The sequence below is a fragment of the Anser brachyrhynchus genome (assembly GCF_964034855.1).
Source record: "Anser brachyrhynchus genome assembly, chromosome: 3".
In the NCBI taxonomy this organism is placed as follows: Eukaryota; Metazoa; Chordata; class Aves; order Anseriformes; family Anatidae; genus Anser; species Anser brachyrhynchus.
The window spans coordinates 49788994-49811374 of NC_137696.1; the positions used below are offsets into that span (position 1 = coordinate 49788994).

Here is a 22381-nt window from a genome sequence, read left to right on the forward strand (position 1 = left end):
GAGTTACTACAACCAAAACAGAAAAGCATTTTGTTTGTTTCTTTTATTATATTGTTAGTCTTTTTACTATTATTATTATTATTATTATTTTTGTCTAAACATTGAAGTGTTCAAAATATCCTTCACCACAGAAGAATTTTTCTGTGAAGAGATGGCCAAGCCGATTTATATATACTGGAAAACTGTGAGTAAAGGAATTAGGAAGAAGTTACAAATAGATTATGTGAAGCAAAGTCAGAAGGCTACAAAAGGTATAAATAAAATTAAAATAAATAAATAAAAGCTCTATAAAGTGAAAGGAAGATGGGAACCGGCTCCTTTGTAGAAGAGAACTATGAGCCCAACATTAAGAGTCTTGGGACAGCAAGCCTAGGGAAGATGAGAGCAAGCAACATCTGCAGGGGTGTAAAACTCAGGTTTACACCAGAAAATCTCAGCAATGCCAGTGAGGAAGCAATCCTGGGCAGCTGCTGCAGCTCATGCTGCCTAGGTGGGAGGCTGGGAAACAGAAATCACAGGGAAGATTTGAAACCACTTTTGACTTCAGTGGCATGGCCTGAAAGCTCCTTGCAGTACAGTACAGAAAGACACAACAGGGTTTGATGAAGCACAAGGGTGCAGGCTTGTGTTACTTGAAAAGTTTTGTTGAATACTATTGATTCAGTAGTTTTTTTTGTCTGGACTGAGATAAAACACATTTTAGTAGCAAGACAGAAATTTCCCTCTTGTTTTTCGCTAGCATTGAACATGTGCTAATGGTTTGAACTGCAATGAGTCTCCTTATGCTTCATTTCCTTTAGAAATACATAGAAGAGTTAGCATGCAGAGTTAGGAATCTTGTGTCAGTTACCAATTCACTGCTGCTCTAGATGTTTCCCACTGACTGATTCCCCTAATATTCAGAAATAACCTGCAGTAACATAAGCCTTCTCCAGAATCTATGAGAGAAATGGAGGTACTTAGCACATTTCTTTTTTAAGCAAAGGGTGGGTAGAGAGGTCCTTCAGTTCTGATGCTCATACTCAGTGAAACACATATTTATCTCCATTTCCATTTCATGCAAAGAGAGTTAATTGCTCCACTCCTTTGTCCTGGACCACAGCCAAGGTCTGTTTCCCGGATTGCTCAATTATAATCATAGAATCATAGATTGGTTTGGGATGGAAAGGACCCTTAAGAATCATCTAGTTCCAAACCCTCTGTCATGGGCAAGGACACCTTCCACTAGACAAGGTTGCTCAAAGCCCTATCCAACCTGGTCTTCAACACTTTCAGGGATGTAGCATCCACAGTTTTTCTGGGCAACCTGTTCCAGTGCCATACCACCCTCTGAGTAAAGAATTTTTCCTTATATCTAATCTAAAACTCTTTTAGTTTAAAGCCACTACTCCTTGTCCTATCAGTACACTTAGTCCCTCCCCAGCTTTCTTGTAGGCCCCCTTTAGGTATTGAAAGGCTTGCTACAAGATGCCCCTTGGAAGGAAGGAGCCTTCTCTTCTGCAGGTTGAACAACCCCACCTCTGTCATCTTGTCTTCATAGGAAAGGTGCTTCAGCCCCCTGATCTTCCTCGTGGCCCTCCTCTCAACCCACTCCAACAGGTCCACATCCTCCTTATGCTGGGGGTCCCAGAGGTGAACGCAGCACTCCAGGTGAGGTCTCACAAGAGCAGAGTGGAGGGGAGAATCACCTCCCTTGGCCTGCTGGCCATGCTTCCTTTGATGCAGACCAGGATATGGTTGGTTTCTCGGCTGCAAGTGCACATTGCCAGCTCATGTCAAAATAATGCTGTTCTGTCTAAGAGCAAGACCAAGGACAATAGTACTAATATAAAGATACTCTATACTGTGGGAAAAAAATATGGAAAACACACTTAATTAGTACACTTCTAACATGCCGTGTCTAATATAGTGTATGTTGCAATATGGCACAATGTTAGTTCTCAGTTGTTATTTATATAAAACAGCCACTCTAAATGGTTATTTTTTTCTACTTCACCACATTTTCATATCCACTCCATATATTTTATTTATATAGATGGATGTATGTAGGCACTTATGTATTCCCATACTTTCAGCAGTTGACCAACATGTTATCAAATGACTAGTTATTTGAGGGATTTGAATTTATGACACTTACCACATACCCAGTTTTCAGAAAATGCTGAGCATCCAGTGTTTGGGGCTATGGAACAAAGTAATAAATTCAAGACTTAGAATTGCCAGTCACCTCAATGTAGCCATACAGTACCAAAACAAAGGTGGGTCTTTGTTGTTGGTGGTTTTGTTTTGTTTTGTTTTGTTTTGTTTTTGAGCATGAAATGGATATGTTCAGTTATATTTGAAAAAATCAGGGTGAGAAAAATGATGCTTATGAGGGATTCCTTACAAAGGACTGAAATTTAGAAAATGATTGGAACGTCTCTAACACAGTTAAGAAAGGAGTTTTTTGAAGGGCAGTTTTTTGTTTTCTGTTTGTTTGTTTGTTTGTTTTCACCGAGTGAATGTAGAAAGAAAAGCACTGACATATTGATTCACATATCCAGAGAGCAATCCTGTTGTGTATGCCATTGTTCTTTTCCAGATATATTTTCTTACTGGAGGAATAAATATCTGGGTTTAGGCTGGTACTTACACACGTGCAAAGAAGAGTTGCACACTATCTCTCTCCTGTCTTTGAAACAGGACTTTAAGTTGGTCTTAACCTTGTTGTGAACCCCTTTTCTGCAAGAAGTATTTTGTTTATGTGGTGTATCTTGGTAGGAAGACACAGTACATGCTTTTTGAAGATTTAAGTATGAATTTCTTTTTCTGGGAGAATTTGAAACAAATAAATCCCTTCCCTTCCCTTCCCTTCCCTTCCCTTCCCTTCCCTTCCCTTCCCTTCCCTTCCCTTCCCTTCCCTTCCCTTCCCTTCCCTTCCCTTCCCTTCCCTTCCCTTCCCTTCCCTTCCCTTCCCTTCCCTTCCCTTCCCTTCCCTTCCCTTCCCTTCCCTTCCCTTCCCTTCCCTTCCCTTCCCTTCCCTTCCCTTCCCTTCCCTTCCCTTCCCTTCCCTTCCCTTCCCTTCCCTTCCCTTCCCTTCCCTTCCCTTCCCTGCCTTGCTTCTAGTTCTTTTAAAAATACCATATTAAAAACAAAAACAAATAATTGTAATTAAAAAAAATGGAGGCAAAGTATATCACGACTTCTCATTCTGGCTTTTTTTTTTTTAATGTCTTCTGACTGGGAATATCTTTCCATGTATAGCAAGGATGTTAAACCCATGCCTGTATCTGTTCACATGTGGATCCTGGATCCCATCCCATCTCCACGAGAAGCCTGGAAAGTAGCAGGAGGTAAAGCCAAGGAGATGGCTGACTGGGTAGAGAAAATGACCACAGCTGAAAAGCCTCTGCAATGAAAGACAGAAGGGTCATGATTTAGACTGCTTATGTTTCATTTGTTCAGTATTTTTTCCAGGCAGGTGAGCTCCTCCAGGCTCACAGACCCCCAGAGCCTTTCTGGCTCTTGAGGGCCTCAACTCAGGCTGAGTCATACCTCTCTACCAAACGGTCTTGGGGATTAGTCCAAGGGTTGAATAGCCACAGAGCTGGCCAAAGAGCATAAAAAGAAATAATTATTTCTAATAATGTACCTAGGGGTATACTTCTGATCCCTGGAATACCAGAAAAAAAAAATACCCAAGTTTTGTTCTCCTTTTATTGTATGTGTATCCTGGCAATAATTGTAGCATTGTGACTGCTTTGATGGCTGGATGGGGTATTATAACATATACAAGGTGGCCTTAAAAACTCTGCATGACTCTGCATTATGGTAACCATTAAAGAGCTGACAGTGCCTGTAGGAACAGACTGTACTAGGGCACAGGTTCCAGAAACCAGAGAGAAGAGTAGGCAAATGTGCTCATTCCTACACAATTTTAATTAACTGTTTTCAGTACTATCAATACTGGCAGTTTCAGTCACAGGCTTTCTGCTTTGGGTTTAATTTCTGTTCCACATATGTCATTGTGCTTGTATTAGGGAGTTGCAAACTACAAACAGAATTTCTTCAGGCAGCACTGCCAGTGCATTCAGGTAGCTTCCTCCACACTTTGCATCTAAAGCCAGCTTTTCTTTTCAGTTGCATAAGAAAAAAAAAAAAAAAATCAGGAGAACCTTCATTTCTGTTTCTTTTCTTTCTGTCTGCAACAAAATACAGTGTAACCTGAGCGTCATTTTGGTGTTGCCACACATTCACCAGTGACATTTTCCCAGATTGTCCCCAGATTATGGTTCTCTGCTTTGCAGTAAATATTGTTTCCTTCATAATCACGGGAAGGTCTACGCGACATCAGGCCTGCTGGCACCAGATGGGATGTGCCTCTCTCAGAGAAAAGTGAGGATTTTTGCTCAGGAGTTGGCAGGGCTGATAGATAGGGCTTTAAACTAGAGTCAAAGGGGGGAAGGGGATAAAACCAGGCACGCCGGTGAAGAGCTAAGGGGTGGTGTGCTAGAATCAGAGGGACTGTGTGCTAGTGAGGCCCTCCGGTCATCTGCACAAGGTGCTGCATGTAGGGAGGCACATTTGAAGTGCTTCTACACAAACGCATGCAGTATGAGGAATAAAATGGATGAGCTAGAAGTCTTGGCCACACAGCTACGACATCATCGGCATAAGCGAAACCTGGTGGGATGAGTCCTGTGGCTGGTGTGTTGCAATAGATGGTTACAGGCTCTTCAAGAGGGACAGGCAGGGTAGGCGAGGTGGCGGGGTGGCAATGTATGTGAAGCATGGGCTGGACTGTGTGGAACTTCAAGTTGGCGATGGCAAAGTTGAGAGCCCCTGGGTAAGGATTAAGGAACGAACAAATAAATAAAGGGGATGTCGTTGTGGGAGTCTATTACAGACCACCTGGCCAGGATGACAACGCCGATGAATTATTCTTTGCAAGGCTATTCTTTGCAACTAAGAGATGCCTCGAGATCAACTCCCCTTGTCCTTATGGGGGCTTTCAACTTGCCAGATGTCATCTGGGATCACCACACGGCTGACATGAGCAAGTCCAGGAGGTTCATAAAGCACCTAGATGATAACTTCTTGGTGCAGGTGCTAAGAGAGCCAACTAGGAAAGGTGCCCTTCTAGATCTGTTGCTGGAGAACAGAGAGGGTCTTGTGGGAGATGTTGCAATTGGCGGCTGTCTCGGTCATAGTGACCATGAAGTGGTTGAGTTTAGAATTTATGGTGACAGAAGGAAAACTGTCACCAAAACTTCAACCCTGGATATGGAGAAAGCAGACTTCAGGCTGCTCAGGGAACTAGTCAGCAAGGTCCCCTGGGAAACTGCTTTTGAAGGTTGCTTAAAGAACCTGTCTGACATTGCTTAGAGAGCTGGCTGACGTCATCGCGGGACCTCTCTCAATTATTTTTCAATGATCTTGGGAATCTGGAGAGGTCCCATTGGACTGGAAGCTGGCAAATGTGGTGCCAATTTTCAAGAAGGGTAAGAAAGAAGACCCTAGCAATTACAGGCCTGTCAGTCTCACGTCAGTGCCTGGTAAAATTATGGAGAGGATGATCCTTGAAGTTATTGAAGCGCACCTGGGGGACAATGCAGTCATTGGTCCCAGCCAACATGGGTTCATGAGGGGTAGGTCCTGCCTAACAAATTTGATCTCCTTTTATGATAAGATCGCCCATCTAGTCGATCAAGGGAAACCAGCTGATGTGATCTTTTTGGACTTCCACAAAGCTTTTGACACGGTTTCCCATAGGATCCTACTGGACAAAATGTCCAGCATACAGCTAAACAAAAACATCATACGATGGGTGAGCAATTGGCTGACGGGCAGGGCTCAAAGGGTTGTGGTAAATGGGGCCACATCTGGCTGGCAGATGGTCACTAGTGGGGTCCCCCAAGGCTCCATTTTAGGGCCAGTCCTCTTCAATGTTTTTATAAATGATTTGGATGTAGGACTAGAAGGTGTTTTGAGCAAATTTGTCAACGACACCAAACTTGGAGGAGTTGTGGACTCGGCTGAGGGTGGAAAGGCCTTGCAGAGAGATCTGGACAGATTGGAGAGCTGGGAGATCACCTACCACATGAAGTTTAGCAAAAGCAAGTGCTGGGTCCTGCACCTGGGGCAGGGCAACCCTGGCTATACGTACAGGCTGGGCGACGAGACGCTGGAGAGCAGCCCCGCAGAGAGGGATCTGGGGGTTGTGGTTGACAGCAAGTTGAATATGAGCCAGCAGTGTGCCCTGGCAGCCAGGAGGGCCAACCGTATCCTGGGGTGCATCAAGCACGGCATTGCTAGTCGGTCAAGGGAAGTGATTGTCCCGCTCTACTCTGCGCTGGTGCGGCCTCACCTCGAGTACTGTGTGCAGTTCTGGGCACCACAGTACAAAAAGGACATTAAACTGTTGGAGAGTGTCCAGAGGAGGGCGACGAAGATGGTGAAGGGCCTAGAGGGGAAGACATATGAGGAGCGGCTCAGGTCACTTGGCCTGTTCAGCCTGGAGAAGAGGAGGCTGAGGGAGGACCTCATCACAGTCTACAACTTCCTCGTGAGTGGCAGGTGACCTATTCTCCGTTATCACCAGTGACAGGACCCATGGGAGCAGTGTTAAGCTGAGGCAGGGGAAGTTTAGGCTGGACATCAGGAAGAGGTTCTTCACCAAGAGGGTGGTCACACACTGGAACAGGCTCCCCAGTGAAGTAGTCACTGCATCAAGCCTGTCTGAATTTAAGAAGCGATTGGACTGTGCACTTAGTCACATGGTCTAAAATTTTGGCTAGACCTGTGCGGTACCAGGAGTTGGACTTGATGATCCTTATGGGTCCCTTCCAACTCGGGATATTCTAAGATTCTATGATTCTATGATAATTTGTGGCTACTGTTGCCCAAAGACATAATCATTTTCCAGTGACACAAAAGCTTTAAGGATGAGCATGTACAGTATGGGAAGAAAAGGTTATATTAAAAAAGGGAAGAAGATCTTTAGTTTGAGCCACATGATGAAATTGCTCAAGAAGCTATTAACAGAGTATCCTGAGAATACTATACCTTGCTCTAGCATATTCAATTTTATATAACTATACAATTCCAAGGTCAAGAAATTAGGAGAAAAATCTATTCTAATCTATTATTCTTGCAGTACTCAAAAAAAAAAAAAATGCCAATTCAAGCACCAAATACCTCATAGCTGCAAATAGAAAAAAATCCAAAATGGGTTTATAAGCTCAAAGCAATATTGAAAAGACCAGCTTGTACAAAAAAAAAAAAAAAAAAAAAAAAAAAAGTATAAAAATATGAACAGTAATATTGAATTTTTAAGAATATTTTCACTTGTTGGTCAAAAAAATGCAGTTTTATAACACAAAAGGAAGGTCACACATATTAGAAAAACAGCCTGACTGAGACTGAAAAATTAAAGCAGCTATTTAAAATAAATCTACCTATTGGAAAATGAGGTAAATTAGTAGAAATGAATGTAAAATAAAAATTAAGACTTAAAATTGATTAAGGAAACTAAAATTTGTAATGAACAAGGAGAACAATGCGATATTAAACCTTTTCTAGATGTCAGTGGGAGAATTGTTAACTGTAGTATGAAAAGGATAGACCTGTTCAGGAAATATGCTATCAGATAAAGTTGAATAGAATACTAAAAGGAGAATTTAAACACTTTTTTCATATTCACTACATGGGGGAAAAACTGAGGCTCTATTCATGCTTTATGGATATCATAAAAATATAGAGAGAGATAAATAAACATCCTGATGTGATTTTAAGAGGTTATCAAGTCCATTTCCTGACCCCAAAGTACCTTTGTCTTTTATGACAGCTGTTTGTCTAATCTGTTTTTACAGACCTCCAGCTCTAAAAGCTCTGCAGCCTACCTTGATAATCTATTCTATTGTTCTATGTTTTTTTGTCAAGTTGTTTCCCATCTAACCTTTCCAATATTTTACAGTTTTTGCTTCAGCGTAAGCCCACTGCTTATTATCCAATCCTCCACTGTCACTGAGAACAGTTTATGCCTCTCATCCTTGCAAAACCTTTTTATGTATATGAACACTGCTTTTATGCCGACTCCAGTCATTTATTTATTTTTTTTCCTTTGGCAAGACAAATTCAGTTATTTAACTCTGTCATCGTAGGTCATGTTTTCTAGACCTCTGATCATTTTCATCACTCTCTTTTGGATTAGCTCCAATTTCTTCATACCTTTCTTGAAGTGCACTGATCAAAATTGAGCTTCAGCTGAGGCTTTACCAGTGTTAAGTGGAGCAGAAGGATTATTTTATATGTCTTGTCTTGTTTATACATCCTACTGTGATGTTAGCCTTTTCCGCAACATCAGAACATTGATGACTTTTGTTCAAATTATGATTCACCCAAACCCCCAGATGAGCTTCCAAAAAATGACTGTCACCCTGTTTGTTGTTGTTTTTTGTTTGTTTGTTTTGTTCTGTTTTCCATCCTGTATCTGTGTGGCTGATTTTTTTTTTTCTTATTCTTGTTACCACTGAATTTTATACAGTCTTTTTTAAAATTCATTCTTTTTTTTTTTCCTAGACTATTTCTTCATTTCACTAAGATGCTTTTGATTTCTCTTCCTACCTTCTGCTCAGCTGTAAATATAATCAACATGTTTTCTCTTCCCTTCTACAGGTCAATAAGTCACAAAAATATTAAGCACACCAAGATGAAGAGCAGCATGGGACTGGATATGTCCTGTCACATACTGTGGACCATTGCAAACAACTGTCTAGAACTGCTATCCATCTGATTTTGCATATAGTTTATATTCAACAGAATATTTCCCAGGGATCCTCGTAAGATGGTCAAAAACTTCACAAAATGAAGATGTAGAACAACTCCTGTGCATTCTCTGTTCTCTTACTGTGTTACAGAAAGAAATTAGGGATGACTTGTTTTTTGGCCAACCCCTATTATTTCTGAGTCTGATGAAATATTTTCCACTTTGACAGAAGATACTAAACAAAAACTACTAAAACTTGACATTTCAACCAGTGAATAAAGGTTAAAGTGCATCCAAGACTTCAATAAGTGCTGTTTGGGTCTCTGTTTAAATTGTTAATATTATTTGCCAGTAAGTTTGGAAAGAGTAGGGACATTCCAATACAATACAAAAACACTAATGTCATGCCAGTGTTCATAAAAGATAGGTAGGATAGGTATTACCAAACATTAGTTCTGGTCCAGCTAACTAAACAGCTGATGAAGGAGTTCATTATTAAAGATTAAGAAAATGTGATATAATAGAAGCCAATTAATATGTCCTTATGGAAAACCGTATTTTCACAAACATATTTTGTATTTTAATGATAATAACATTTTGACTGATAAAAGTGGAAGAATCCATACAATACTGGTGAACCTTTTTAAAATACTTGACTTGTTAATGTGTTACACTTTATTTAAAATAAATAAATAAATGAAAATAAGAAATAAAATAAAATAAATAAAATAAAATAAAATAAAATAAAATAAATAAAATAAAATAAAATAAATAAAAAAATAGAAAACCAAAACAGAAAAGTAGTACAGTCATAAGTTAAATGTAATTGTTCACAGGAAATCATCCCTGAGTGGGTAAGTTTCTATGGTGTTCCAGAGAGGATAATCTGGCAATAAATTATTCTCCATGTGTATTGCTTTCCTGGAGAAGCATGTGAGGTCATTTCTGGTAAATTTTCTGGTGACAAAATGATGACTGGAATACTGATAAAGAAAGAGGGGGGTTGCCTTTAAGATGGGTGCAAGGAAACCTTAGAAGTTTTTAGATGCCACTTGTAATATATGTTTAAGAGAAAAGAAATGTATCTCAGAATTTTAAGATCATGGCAAATGTCTCATTAAGTCCAGACTTTGATCAGCCTGAAGCCACAGTGGGTAGCAGATCATACTGAAAGACTACAGCATGTTCCATAACTGCATGAAGAATGTATTAAACTGAAGTAAGGAGGTTTTTACATGTTTTAAAAGAATTCCTGGGTTTGTCACAGCTCTAGAAACATAGTGTCTGATTCTGTGCATTACAAGTTTGGTTAAAACATGGGCAAACATACTTTGTTAGAGTGTCAAGAATCTCTGTCTATTATTGCATAGAGGTAATTAAGAAATCACCCAATTGGAGCAAAATGTTTTAAAAAAACACACTTGTATATAGTGGTAGCTCTGCATAAATCTCGTTCTTTGAAAATTGTTTTCATGTTTCAGGTGTTAGAAATGGAAAAACAAAAAAAATGAAAACGTGTGAATACAAAATGTAAATATGTAAATACATAATTAGAGTGTCTGTACTAATGGAAAACTGTCCAAACTTTGCAAAAGTTTACAAAAATGGAAGGAAATGGAGAAAATGGAAAACTTTACATTTATATTCCCTAATTTTTTGTCTTTTAGTACACATAGATATAAAAAGAAATGCCTGACTTTTAATCTCTTCATATTGGAAAAAAGACTTTTTATTTTACCATTTTTCTCCACAATGCCTCTCCTTTTTTTCAATGAACTTTGATACAGTTTCTTAACGACTTTCTGATATTTTCTTTTACTTTTTGTATAAATTAATTGTCACTGATTTTTGTTTGCTTGTTTCTACAGTTTCTCAGACATGCCTGTAAAGAAAGGGAGAAAGCTGGCAAGACACAAGCTGATTTAATGTAGAATTTGTACATCATGAGCCAGAAATGTCACTAATACATGTCTTGCATGATCTCACACAGGGTGTGCAATCAATTGGAAGTTAATTTTTAAGTCTGCTGAGAAATGAACTCTGTGCCTACTGGGGGGGGGGGGGGGGGGGAAGTATAGGGATGAATGGTGATGGTATTTGTATTCAGCCAGTCAGCTCTTCCAGACAAGAACGAACAATGCCATCTCAACTGAAACCACAAATAGTGCAGCCCATTTGTTTCAATGCACCACAAGAAGTCACATAGAGAAGTATATTCTTCAGTAACAAAAATGAACTTGCAGATTTTTCTAGCCTTTTGCAGACATAAACATTAGTCAATTTCAGAGATTTTCCTGTAATCTATCCTAATTATATTTGTACAGTATTTTTTCATCATTAGGAATGTGAACTTAAATGCATAGAGGACTTTTCTAACCTGCCAGTATTGAAACAAAACCACATTGATATACTGTGAGTGTTTTTTCTTTTGAATTCTGCTTCAGTGCTCTATTTATGAGAGATGTTTTTGTGAACTCTTACAACTTGCACAGGATTTTTGTTATTTATTGTAACTCTTTCCTTTTGATAATTCAGAACTGCATCAGTTGTCAATTTTTATGGCTTCCATCTCATCAGTTTTCTAAGACTTAATACACCCAAAAGATACTTCCCTCATTTACAGAGAGATTTAAAACTAATACATGAATTTTATTTTATTTTTTATTTTATTTTATTTTATTTTATTTTATTTTATTTTATTTTATTTTATTTTATTTATTTTATTTTATTATCTTTTTATTTTATTTTATTTTATTTTATTTTATTTTAATTTATTTTATTTAAGAACTCCCAAAGGGCTGCTGCATTGTCTATAACTCTGGTAATGGGAGATATCATTGACTGATTAAACCAAAAGACCAACGATGCGTTTTCACAGTAGAGATAATCCATTTCTGGGAAGCATGAAAGAGGTATTAGGTTTTATTTTCATAGACAACTGAAAAGGAGATGAAAGGAAAATGCAGGGTTGGGCTGACTGACAAGATGACAGTATTTCCTATGCTGTTTGAATAGCATCTCATAGCTGTAGTGTTAATCCTGAGAGATGCCTCCAGTAATAAGCTCACAGTAGAGATGACAACAGAGTGCCAAATGCATACCTTAAGTCAGGCAAAACCTACTGAAGCTAGTTACTTTTTGTGTGTTTTTTTTCTTAACAGTTCATCATCCATTTAAAAACTGAAAACCATCAACACAGAAGCACTAGAGAAGAAAAAAGTGTTGATGGGAAATCTTTCATTAATCAGGAGTTACCCACTGGAGGATATTTTGTTCTCTGTTTCTAGCTGCTTTTGTATGTATTCTATACAAAGTCTTCGTTTCTTATGATAATGGATAGCTCTTGAAGTTACCAAAGGACAGACCTAAACAAAGCTCCTTGTTGTTGCTCAACTATTTTCCATCTAGGCTTGCCAAAAACTATTTGGAAAATTCTTCTAGTTTTCCAGGTTGTATTCTTTCATATGCTACAAACATGAAGAAAAAAAAACATAAAGAAGTAACAACACAAAGACAACACAAAAGCTTTTGTTTATTTAATGAGGAACTGAATTTAGACAATAATGCTATGACAGTTATGTAGTGTGTCTTTAATACATGCCTATCCTGGTATATCCAATATACAGTGTACAATAAAGATTGCTAGTATGTTATAACATAGGTTGAAAAGTTAAATGCTAGAAAGCTAGGAAAAGGTAGTTTTACACGTATCTACAGAACCTAATTCCCTTCACTTGCACATTGGAGGCACATAAACATGTGGCTATGTAATTAAGTCCAACATGTAATGAGTATGTCTACAGTGATAACGTTAACTTGACTGTGTTGGTTTGGGGGCATGGAGCCATACCTCGACATTATGCCTTAACAATATATTAGTTGCAGTTTATTGCACTCTTTAGTGTTCTTCATTCAATTTAGCATTTTGCGATTCTCATTCTATTGCTGCTGCTCCTGCTGCTGCCTTAAAGCTTTGTAAAACACAATTCTGTTACTGTGCTGTGTTCTCCAGGAGTGGGAAATACATATATACACATATATATATATATAGTATTGGAAGCTCAAGCTCAGTCTTTACATAAAAAACTAGGTTAAAAAATGTGAGCAGTAAAAGGGAGATGGAGTGCTCTCTTGCTCCAGCAGCTTCCATCTCAGAGCTAGCTCACTACCCTAACTTTGTCAGAAAGACTTCCCCCAAGTCTGGTGTCTATCAGACTCCAAAACTGACTAATGTGTCAGACAGCAGCTCATCCGTCAGTACAATGAGTTTATAACACATCCCCATCCTGTTAAGACCTTTCACTTGTCAGAATTTTTATTTTTATTTTTATTTATAGAACTGTTAGTTTTTAGTTAGAGAACTCTTTCCTGCTTTGCTAAGCTGTCACCTGGGCAAGATACTTAATTAAGAAAGAGGAAAAAGAGAGAAGGCAGATGGCAGATGCCTCCTACTGTTACTGCCATCCCCTTCTCCAGCTACTACAAGCAGCACATTTGAATTTTTGCCGTTTACATAGCTTAAACATCACTCCCATTTGGTTTGTTCACTTTAGATTGCATATCATTATTCCTCTCCCCTCCCCTCCCCTCCTTTCCTCTTCTTTCCTGTCCTCTTTCTTTACTCTCCTCTTTACTCTCCTGTCTCCTAAATTATAAAAATAAAAATAAAATAAGACAAAGGTTGGACTTATAAATAAAGAAAGCATTTGCCTTTAGCTGTATGTCATTGCCCTTTTTTTTCCGGAAGATTTTTTGTGAACTGAAGCAAACACTACATTTTGAAAAAGATCTCTTGCACCTACACGGAGGTCTAGATGGCTAAAACAAATTTGTCAACATGGTATTGTAAAGTGCATTCCTGGAAGCTGCTGGGCCCCTAATCCCATGATTTAAAAGTAGCTAATTGCAGGGATGAGAAGAGACCTGAATTAGACATTTTAATGTTGCAAGGTTTTAAATCACTACAATCTAAAGTCCAGCAACTCAAGAGAAAACGAATCATTCAACATAACATTTACTGCAATGAACTTAAATACTATCTATCAAAATGTTTCTGTTAAAATTTTTACTTTCCAGATAAAAAGTTAGCTTGATAGCTTTTTTATGTGACAGATTTTATTTTATATTTTTTATTTTTTAATAATTGCATTTTTCAATAGTCTATCTTCCCCAAAGCAAAAAATTCATCCTAAAACTGTAAGGCATATGGGTTTCTATTGGATCAAATTCAATTTGCCAATAAGAGATGCTTACTTATTCAAAGAAAAAAGGGAATAGGAGAGGTAGGGTCAGCATGAAAAGCTGAAGAGGGGATTGAGGGGAGGGGAAAATACACACATCATCTGAAATAGAACAGGGCTCCTTCAGACGTTTCACAACACCTGAACCAAATTTTATAGTTTACAGAATTAGCAATATCAAACAGATGCCCAAGTAAATCCCCATATTTTATTACTTTTATGAACTTTTAGCCTGTATATTCAAAGTTTACAGAATACTGAAGTCTTCTATGATCCAATTTTGAAGTTTGAGATCATCCCTGATTATTTTCCTTTCCTTGCATTTGAGTACTCTGAGATTTTGGCTGGGAAAGAAGTGTTGAAATACCGTGACCAAAACTAAAATTGTGGTATTTTTGGACAGAGTGGAAACAGGAAAGATTAATAACCTTACAAAACAGCCTTTTTCTCTCAAGACTTCCAGCTTAATTTTGTAGTTCCAAGGAGCTATATCCTTTTCAGCCTGAAGATATACAACACGACTATTGAAAGGTTATTTCATGTAGCAGGCTAAAGCAATGGAGTTTTGTGTAGAACAATGCAAACATGTAGGTTCTTATATGCCAGGTAAATGTGGCTGTTGTATGCCAAAGCTCTGAGAGGTTACATTTCAGCTTTAATATGAGAGCAGATGCTACAGAGAAATATTCTGGGCTGCAAAAAGATGACCTGGTTTCACAGGGTTCTCAATGGAATGCCACAAGAAGATGAGATCTGCAGAAAATTTGCTTCCTCAAGATTAGGAGATGTTTGGGACTTCTTCTTCTGGAGCAATACTTATTTGTCCCAATTGGTTCTTTTAATTCCTGGGTCATGCCTGTACTATGCAACATTCCATTGTTGAAAGCCATCAGGAGCTATCTGAAAAAAAAAGTGAACTTGCTAGGACACAAGTATAAAAGTTTTCCTGAGTCCAGTCCTTCCCAAGATGTGCTGAAATCCACAGCTGTCATTCTAGTTTTCATACATTTCTCTTCTTCTTTTGGTTCCAACTTCTTGATTAGTTTTGTCCTTACAGAACCCAATTGAATAATTCAGCTGATATGTAGCCAGCCTTTTTGACCAGAGCAGTCTGGTTTGGCATGGCATGGCTTGATATGTTTTGACACATTTAAACAGACAAAAACTTGAAGATCTTCCTCTTCATATACAAAACCTTTTGGAAACAAAATGCTTTTACTTCTGGGCACATTTAGTGAAAGCCAAACACACAAGCTGAAAGAAAATTGAAGCACTGATCACAGAATGTGTTCTCTCCCTTCCCTGCTTATGTTGCCCCAGATAAAGAAGTTTGATTTCATCTTCCGTTGCTCTGTGATCAAGAAGAGGCATATTTTTGAACCAAGGCCTGTCATGTGCTTACAGAGTGCCTTTATCCTGGGCTGCTGAAGCTATTCCACTTAAATACAACATGAAGATGTTTTTCTTAGGTCTGCATGACTATGAGCAACTGCGTTCTGATTGTTAGGATATTCTCTGCTGTTAGGAAGACCCAGTTTGGAGTACCTGTTCCAGCCAATATCTGAAATTCTAAATTGGTTACTTTTAAAATTGCACATCCTTTTAAAACAGATTACTAACAATACTTTAATGCAATAAAAAAAAAATAATAAAAAAAAGTTTACTTTTGCACGAAATTACTTTTATGGATCAAATACATTTCTTCTTATCCCAATTTCATCTGAAGACAGAACCTGCAGTAAAAGCCATCCAGTCTGCCATCTTAATGACTACTTTATTTACCTGGTGTACTGGATCTGGTTTCATACAACATGCCTGATGCCTGAAGTCACTGGAGAGCTTGCTCATGTGAAAATCGATGCAGTCTTACTGTGACTGGTAAGGAAGAGCTGCCTCAGGCTAAAGGACCCCAAATGCCAAGTTATCAGCATGGTATTCCATGCTGGCAGGTGGCCCCAACTTGTTCCTTGTACCAAGATTCCTCCTTGCTACTCTACATTACTGAGTTAAATGCATATATAGCTGTATTTAATGCAGTGCAGCAGCTGCAAACATGAGTTGCCAATAGCATGAGACAACAGCTCTCTGCAGACCACTGCTGGTGAGTGGACCACAGTTTGGGAACCACTGAACTAGCCAATGTTTACAAAGGACTCTGAAGAGGTAATTGCTATGTAAGTGGTAAGGAATATTATTATATTTCTAGCTAGCAAAAAAAAATATATATATATATAGAAATGATATGACATACAATACATCATACTACGGAAACAAGGAAAACCTTGGTTTTGGTTACAGTTTTGTGGAATCAGAAATGAAGGGGAGTCATATTGTGTTCAAATCTAACACAAAACTGGTAAAAGAACACATATGAAAATGTTTGAGGAAATAATATTTTTGAAAGGTACCAGGCCAATATTTGGATCCTACTGACCTGTCTTTTCTTCCAACAGCACAGGTCTTGGGGCATCCTCCATACCCACCTATACCATAGCTCTTGCAGAGAAAAGTAATGCTCAGGGAAACATGAATCTCTCTCTCATCATATGGCTGCTCCTTAGACTGGAAACAGTGACAATCACATTCATAGGTATATACTGGTGAAGATATTTTTGCCAGTTAAGTTACTGACTTCTGGATTTCTGGTTGTTTTATTTAATTTCTCTTCCCAGAGGATCTCTGCACTGCTAGGCTTCACACCTCAACTCTCCCCTGAACTATGTAAAACAGGGATGCTCTACAATCCCTGTTTTGTAGAAAAGGAACTGCAACACAAAAATGAAGTCCAGATTTTCAAATGAGATTGGATATCTCATTCTTTGCTGGATTTCTGTGGGTCTTAGGTGCTTATATATCTCTAAAACTTGAGTGACAGACTGGGATCATACAGAAATGTACTGGGACCCCTTGAAATTGTTTCCAGCTTTCCAAAATCCAGATTGAACACTTTAAGTGGCAGGATATGTTCACTGTTCCAAGCTTCTGATCCTACAACATTCATATTTGTAAGCTTTTATTTGCAAGCAATAAAGACAAGGAAGTCATTGGTTTTGAAGGTTGACAGCCACAACTTTACTGTAATCACAGCACTCCCTGCCCGTATTCTGTAAGGAATACATTAAAATGGCATGACCTGTGATGAAATGATTAGTGTTGGCTCTGTGGTGAACATACAGGGTGAGACCAGTAATGCTGGTTAAATGTTGTTTGCATATTGAACCCCTTCTTTAAGCCCCAGCCTCTAATAATATATCACAAGAAGGCAAGTCAGCATACATACAGTCTGATATTCAGTTACTTTGTGGGTGGTGTATGGTCTTGCTGAAAGTGTGTCCAATCCCACACAGGCAATACTATCTTTGCAAGTAGAGTCAGAATCTATTTGCAGATAAGGGCAGGAGCAGTAAAATGGTTTCAGGTTTTTATGGTTATTTAAATACCCAACAAAGAATCTGTAATCCCAGTCCTGCAATTGCACTCACATGAATGGAATTCAGTAATAATGCCTCATTCTTAAAGGATATTTTCCATCCTGAGTGGCTTTACAAATGGATATGCATATCTTTACCCTTTTTTACAAGCTGAGAAATCAATGCACACAGAGATGAAATAATACAAGCTGGAAAGCCAGCAATCAGATAGGGATAAATCCCAGGCAATGTGAATCTGATGTGCTCTTCAGTGATCTGGGGGAGCTTTGAAAATACATGCAGGAGTAAAGTCATGGCTTCTGCCTTCAAAGACACCAAAAATCCATCATACTTGAATTCATTTAATTCCTCACATCTCATACGGGCTCATTTATATCTTCAGGAATTGCTTTTCAATTAGCAGTTGTGAATGTATTTTACCTGATTTTTTCAAAATCTGCCTGTGGAAGAAAACATTTATAGTTAAAGAGACACTGAAAATGGAGAGACCTGAGCTATGCCTTCCCTTACTCTCAGTCCCTGATTCCATCCACATGTGAATAACTTCATAAATGAGGAGTCACAAGCACTTTATTGAGGCATTTCATACTTCAAGCTAAGTCAATATATAAATGGGGAATATTATTCTTATGCTTACAACATCATTAAAGTATTTCTGAATTGACTCAGTAGGTTAGAGGGACAAGATTTATGGGAATTTGGAAGCTGTGCCCATTAATGCTTTGCAACTATTTGTGTGTAAAAAAACCCATCCATTATTAAGTACAAGGCAGAAGAGCAGGAATCATTTATTTGAATTACGTTGTGTTTCTAGTGTGTAGAGTAGATATGGCTTGTTTTGTCAGAGAGATGCTGAAGAGTCACTTCTGAAAACCATGTCCATCTCCATTCCTCCCCCATTCTCCCCATCCCAATGTTACTAGGATTTCTTCCAGTTGTCATTGTAATATCTGAGTGATCAATCTGCCTTAAAAAAAAAAATCATGAAGTCTTGGCACAGTTTTTCAGTGGGAGCTGCATGGCTCAGATTCCAAGGAAAATCTAAGGTCTTGCTAAAGTACTAAAATTACAATCTCTTCTAGGAGGGGGAAGCATTAGCTCTGACCCCTTTCCCATGAAACTGGAATCAGCTTTGTCTTGCACTTTTACAGTGCCATCCAGTCATCCCATGTCTCTTCTCTGCTCAGTACTACAGACACAATTTTTTTAGTGATGGACACCTTTCCATATCTGGCTGCATCTGCACTAGCTCCATGGGTCAACCTATCCCACTCAGAGCTGTAAGCTCATTCCACTTGTTTCAGTTCTCTTCCAGCCCTTCCCATTCCTCCTGCAACCAGCTGGAGGTTATTGCTACACCTAATCTGTCCCCAGAGCTGCTTGAAAAAAAGCTAGAAAAAAAAAAAAAAAAGAAAGAAAAATGAGCCAGTCTCTTAAGGAGATGTGAAAATGTTCTTTGCTAGTTGCTGACTGAAACAAGGCACAGGGCATTTACACTGCTGTCGGTAAAACTGAGGAGTAATTGACTGGAAGCAGCAGTGTGTGTATATACATATATATACGTATATAGTTTATGTATATATGTATGTTTCATATAGAAATACATAGTCATATATATACATATATAATATGTATATTACTGTTTTTTCAGTACACCAGACAGGAAAATCAGTCACAATAGAATTGTCTTTGCTTGATGAAAGGAAAAAAAAAAAAATGACTTGAAAGAGTTCTCAATTGCCAGGCTGAATGGAAAATCTTTTCATAAGACAACGCAAGTGGAAGTCCCCAAATAAAAGGGTATGTTGCCAGGAAAAACTACCTTTGAGCCAATGTAACAATGACAACAACGTGCAGAAACCAGTAAGAAAACAAATACAGATAGAATAAAAGAAAGGCTCTAGGGACTCAGAAAGAGTAAGGGTACAAATGGAACTGTCAAACTAAATGCTGTTTTATAAACCACTGAGATGAATAATACAAAGGTAAAATTTCTAAAAAACTGCAGATGTTTTAGCATCAGTTCATTAACCTCTCCTTCCACACACTGTTACGGAATTGAAGCTGGCCCCCTAAATAACATGAGTCTCTTCAGCTGCAGGGAGTATACTGAGAAGATACAGATAAAGAATAAAGCTGTGGTCAGAATTAACATCTTCTCTGTAGGCTGAAGGTAGTTTTTGTGTGGGAGATGTCAACCCAGTCACTTTGCAGAGACCTTCAAAAAAGGAGGGTTACCCGTGCTCAAAGCCCATGCCTGCTCAGAAGGAGCAGGGTCCATTGCAAAAGGGAGAAATTCCTATGAGTCCCACTGGGCTCATACCCAGCCAGACACCACAGAAGTCTCTCCACAGGCATTTGGGCTTTGGTCCCAGTGGGCTCTGGGGAATTGGTCTGGAAGCAAGGAAAAAAATAGCAATGTTGGCAAAGAAATTAAGAGGACCTCTTATGGTGTGCTCCCTTCTCCTCATAGGCTGCAGTTTGCAAGCATCCATACTGGCACGCTAACCTGAACAGCATGCTCAAGCCTGCAAGATCCTGTATGCTCTGGAGGGTGTATTTAAGCCTTTCCGTGCACGGACTATGGGTCTGGGCAAGGCAATTCTGACCTGTCCCCGCTATATTCATTTCTTTCTTTGTGCTGTGAAGTCTCCCTTTAGGGGTCACACAGAGGGTCAAAAGAAGTTCAGAAATATTGAGGGAATCTTGTGGAGGGACAGAAAGGCTCAAGAGGAAAATGTATTCCTTAGGCACTAGCCAGAGCCAGTGAAGACCAGCAGCTGTCACCTCTCCCCTGAGCTCCAGTAATGACTCTAGAATTTCCATCTTGTCTTCTCCATGATAAAGCAAACACCAGCTCTCACAGAAAATTCAGGAGAAAGACCCTATATTCTATATACCCTATAGGGTAGAATACAAAGTTTGGTATTCAAATTTAGCCTGAAGAATTGTATCCTTATCCGAAGCTTTTCAGAAGGATATAACCCTTTTGTGCCTGCACAAATGAACTGGAAATCTCATCATCTGTTTTTTCATGAAAATGCCAGGGATTTTTGATCTTTTCAGTCCTGCAAATAACACTGTTTCCTCATAAAACTGTGCCCTTGTATATACTGAATGCCTCCAAACCTCAACAGCTACTATTGGTTTGGGGCAAACTTCTTAGGGATGAGGGATGGAAAACGTTCAGTTTTCAACCTGAATTATCTCCCCACCAAATCCAAACTTTCCATGGCCTTCATGTGCCATTTGTTAAGCACAGCTTGCCTGTACCAATGCCCAGTACATCCAGATTATTGTTATTTTCTGTTTGCCTTTTTTTCCAGGTTTATATTCCTCCTCTTCTCTTAACCATACAAGCAGACTTTTTCTTTCATGTTTTGGCTGGCAAGTGATGTGGAAATCTTGCACATCCAGATGCTTTTAAGCAACCCTCCAGGACAGGTTGTTACTGCCACTAGTATTCAACTGCTAATGACAAGTACTATAGCGATGCCCGAGGGACAGTAATGTGACAGAAAACTCTGCTTCAGGAAGGTGCTTGACATTCTGGCCCCTGATGAATGCCTGTGTTTGTGCCCTCGTAGATCAAGGTCCTGCAGAATTCTGTGTTTTCCTTGGAGTCAGATTTAGGAGGGATTTCTGGCTCCTAGGCTGATCCAGGCTTGTTTTCCAAAGTTAACTTCATGTCATTTGGAATATATTATTCACAAAATCACTAGTCTGAGAGAAAGAGAGCCTGAGAATGATTAAATACTTTAAATAAAAGAAGACAAATAATGTGAGAAACTACCACTAGCCTAATTTTTACTGTCCATTACATTTCATGTTGGATGATTTAATTAATGAACTTGTCTGCAGCTAGTTCCATACAGAAAACATCATGTGTTTCATTATTTATATGCTCATTGGTGTGGTTTCTTTGTTTTGATTTTTTGTTTTGTTTAATTTTGTTCTGTACCCCCAGCTCATTGAAGGAGAAGCATGATGTTCAAAAGACTGTTTATATTAAAAAAAAAAAAAAAACAACAAAGCAACAGACCCAAACCACAGTCCTGTGCTTGTCTATAGCTAACAGTTAATAATAGATAAATAGGGTCTAATAAAATAAAAGTCTCCATGGCCACTTGCCCAAAACACAGAGCAAGTTGGAGGTTTGGAAAAGCTGAGTTGTTTATTCCCTGGAGCACACCTCTGGAGCTAATACAGTCACTAAGGAAGGGAAGTCAAAGACCATGTTTTGTAAAGAAAGTCATCCCACAGGATTCCTGAATCAGTCAGGCAAAAGCAGAACTGACTACCAAGCATACTAAACAGTGGTTAAATTTCTGCTAAAGAAACTTTTATTCACTCTTAAGTTAAGAGGTATTTTCAGAAGTGACTAAGTGATGTCTCAACTGCAAAAAGGCAACCTGTTAAAACAAAGATGAAAAATAAGAAGAGTGAAATCTTCAGGCCTAGCTGTCTAATCTCTTCAGACCTGTCTTTTGAAAACAGCACAAAATTTTAAGAATAGATGCCTGTGAGTTTTAGAAATAGAAATATATAACCTGTGAGGCCTATATAAAGTCTGAGTACTGATTTAACTAAATCAGTCTAGAGCTTGTCTGTATAAGGAAAGGAAATAAAATAATTATTGTGTAATAATCTATTATGGAATCATTTCCATTAGAAATGCTATTCTGAAATAAAAATCTCTTTATTCCACCATCATTAGTATGCTGTTGAAGTGGTGGGTTCTGGTCACATTCCTCAGTGCCAATAAGCACTCAAAAACCTTACTTCAAAACGTTCAAGAGACGTGAATGGGGACAAGTGGCTTATTGTTGAAGGTCCACAGACAGATTACAAACATTATTCTTTATTTGCTTCTTAGCAGTTAATTTTCCATACAAGTATCAAGATAGTGAAAAAATGTGCAATTTTTTGAATAGCTGTGACTTCATGGAATTGTTATTGAGATA

The 22381-nt window shown here is 38.6% G+C and overlaps 1 long non-coding RNA gene across 1 annotated transcript; it reads left to right on the forward strand.

Annotated features, from left to right (window-relative positions):
* Positions 1-871: 871 nt before the first annotated feature.
* Positions 872-10730, forward strand: LOC308192961. Its single transcript, XR_013949257.1, has 2 exons — positions 872-1650; positions 8656-10730. It is a non-coding gene; the product is annotated as an uncharacterized lncRNA (long non-coding RNA).
* Positions 10731-22381: the final 11651 nt, after the last annotated feature.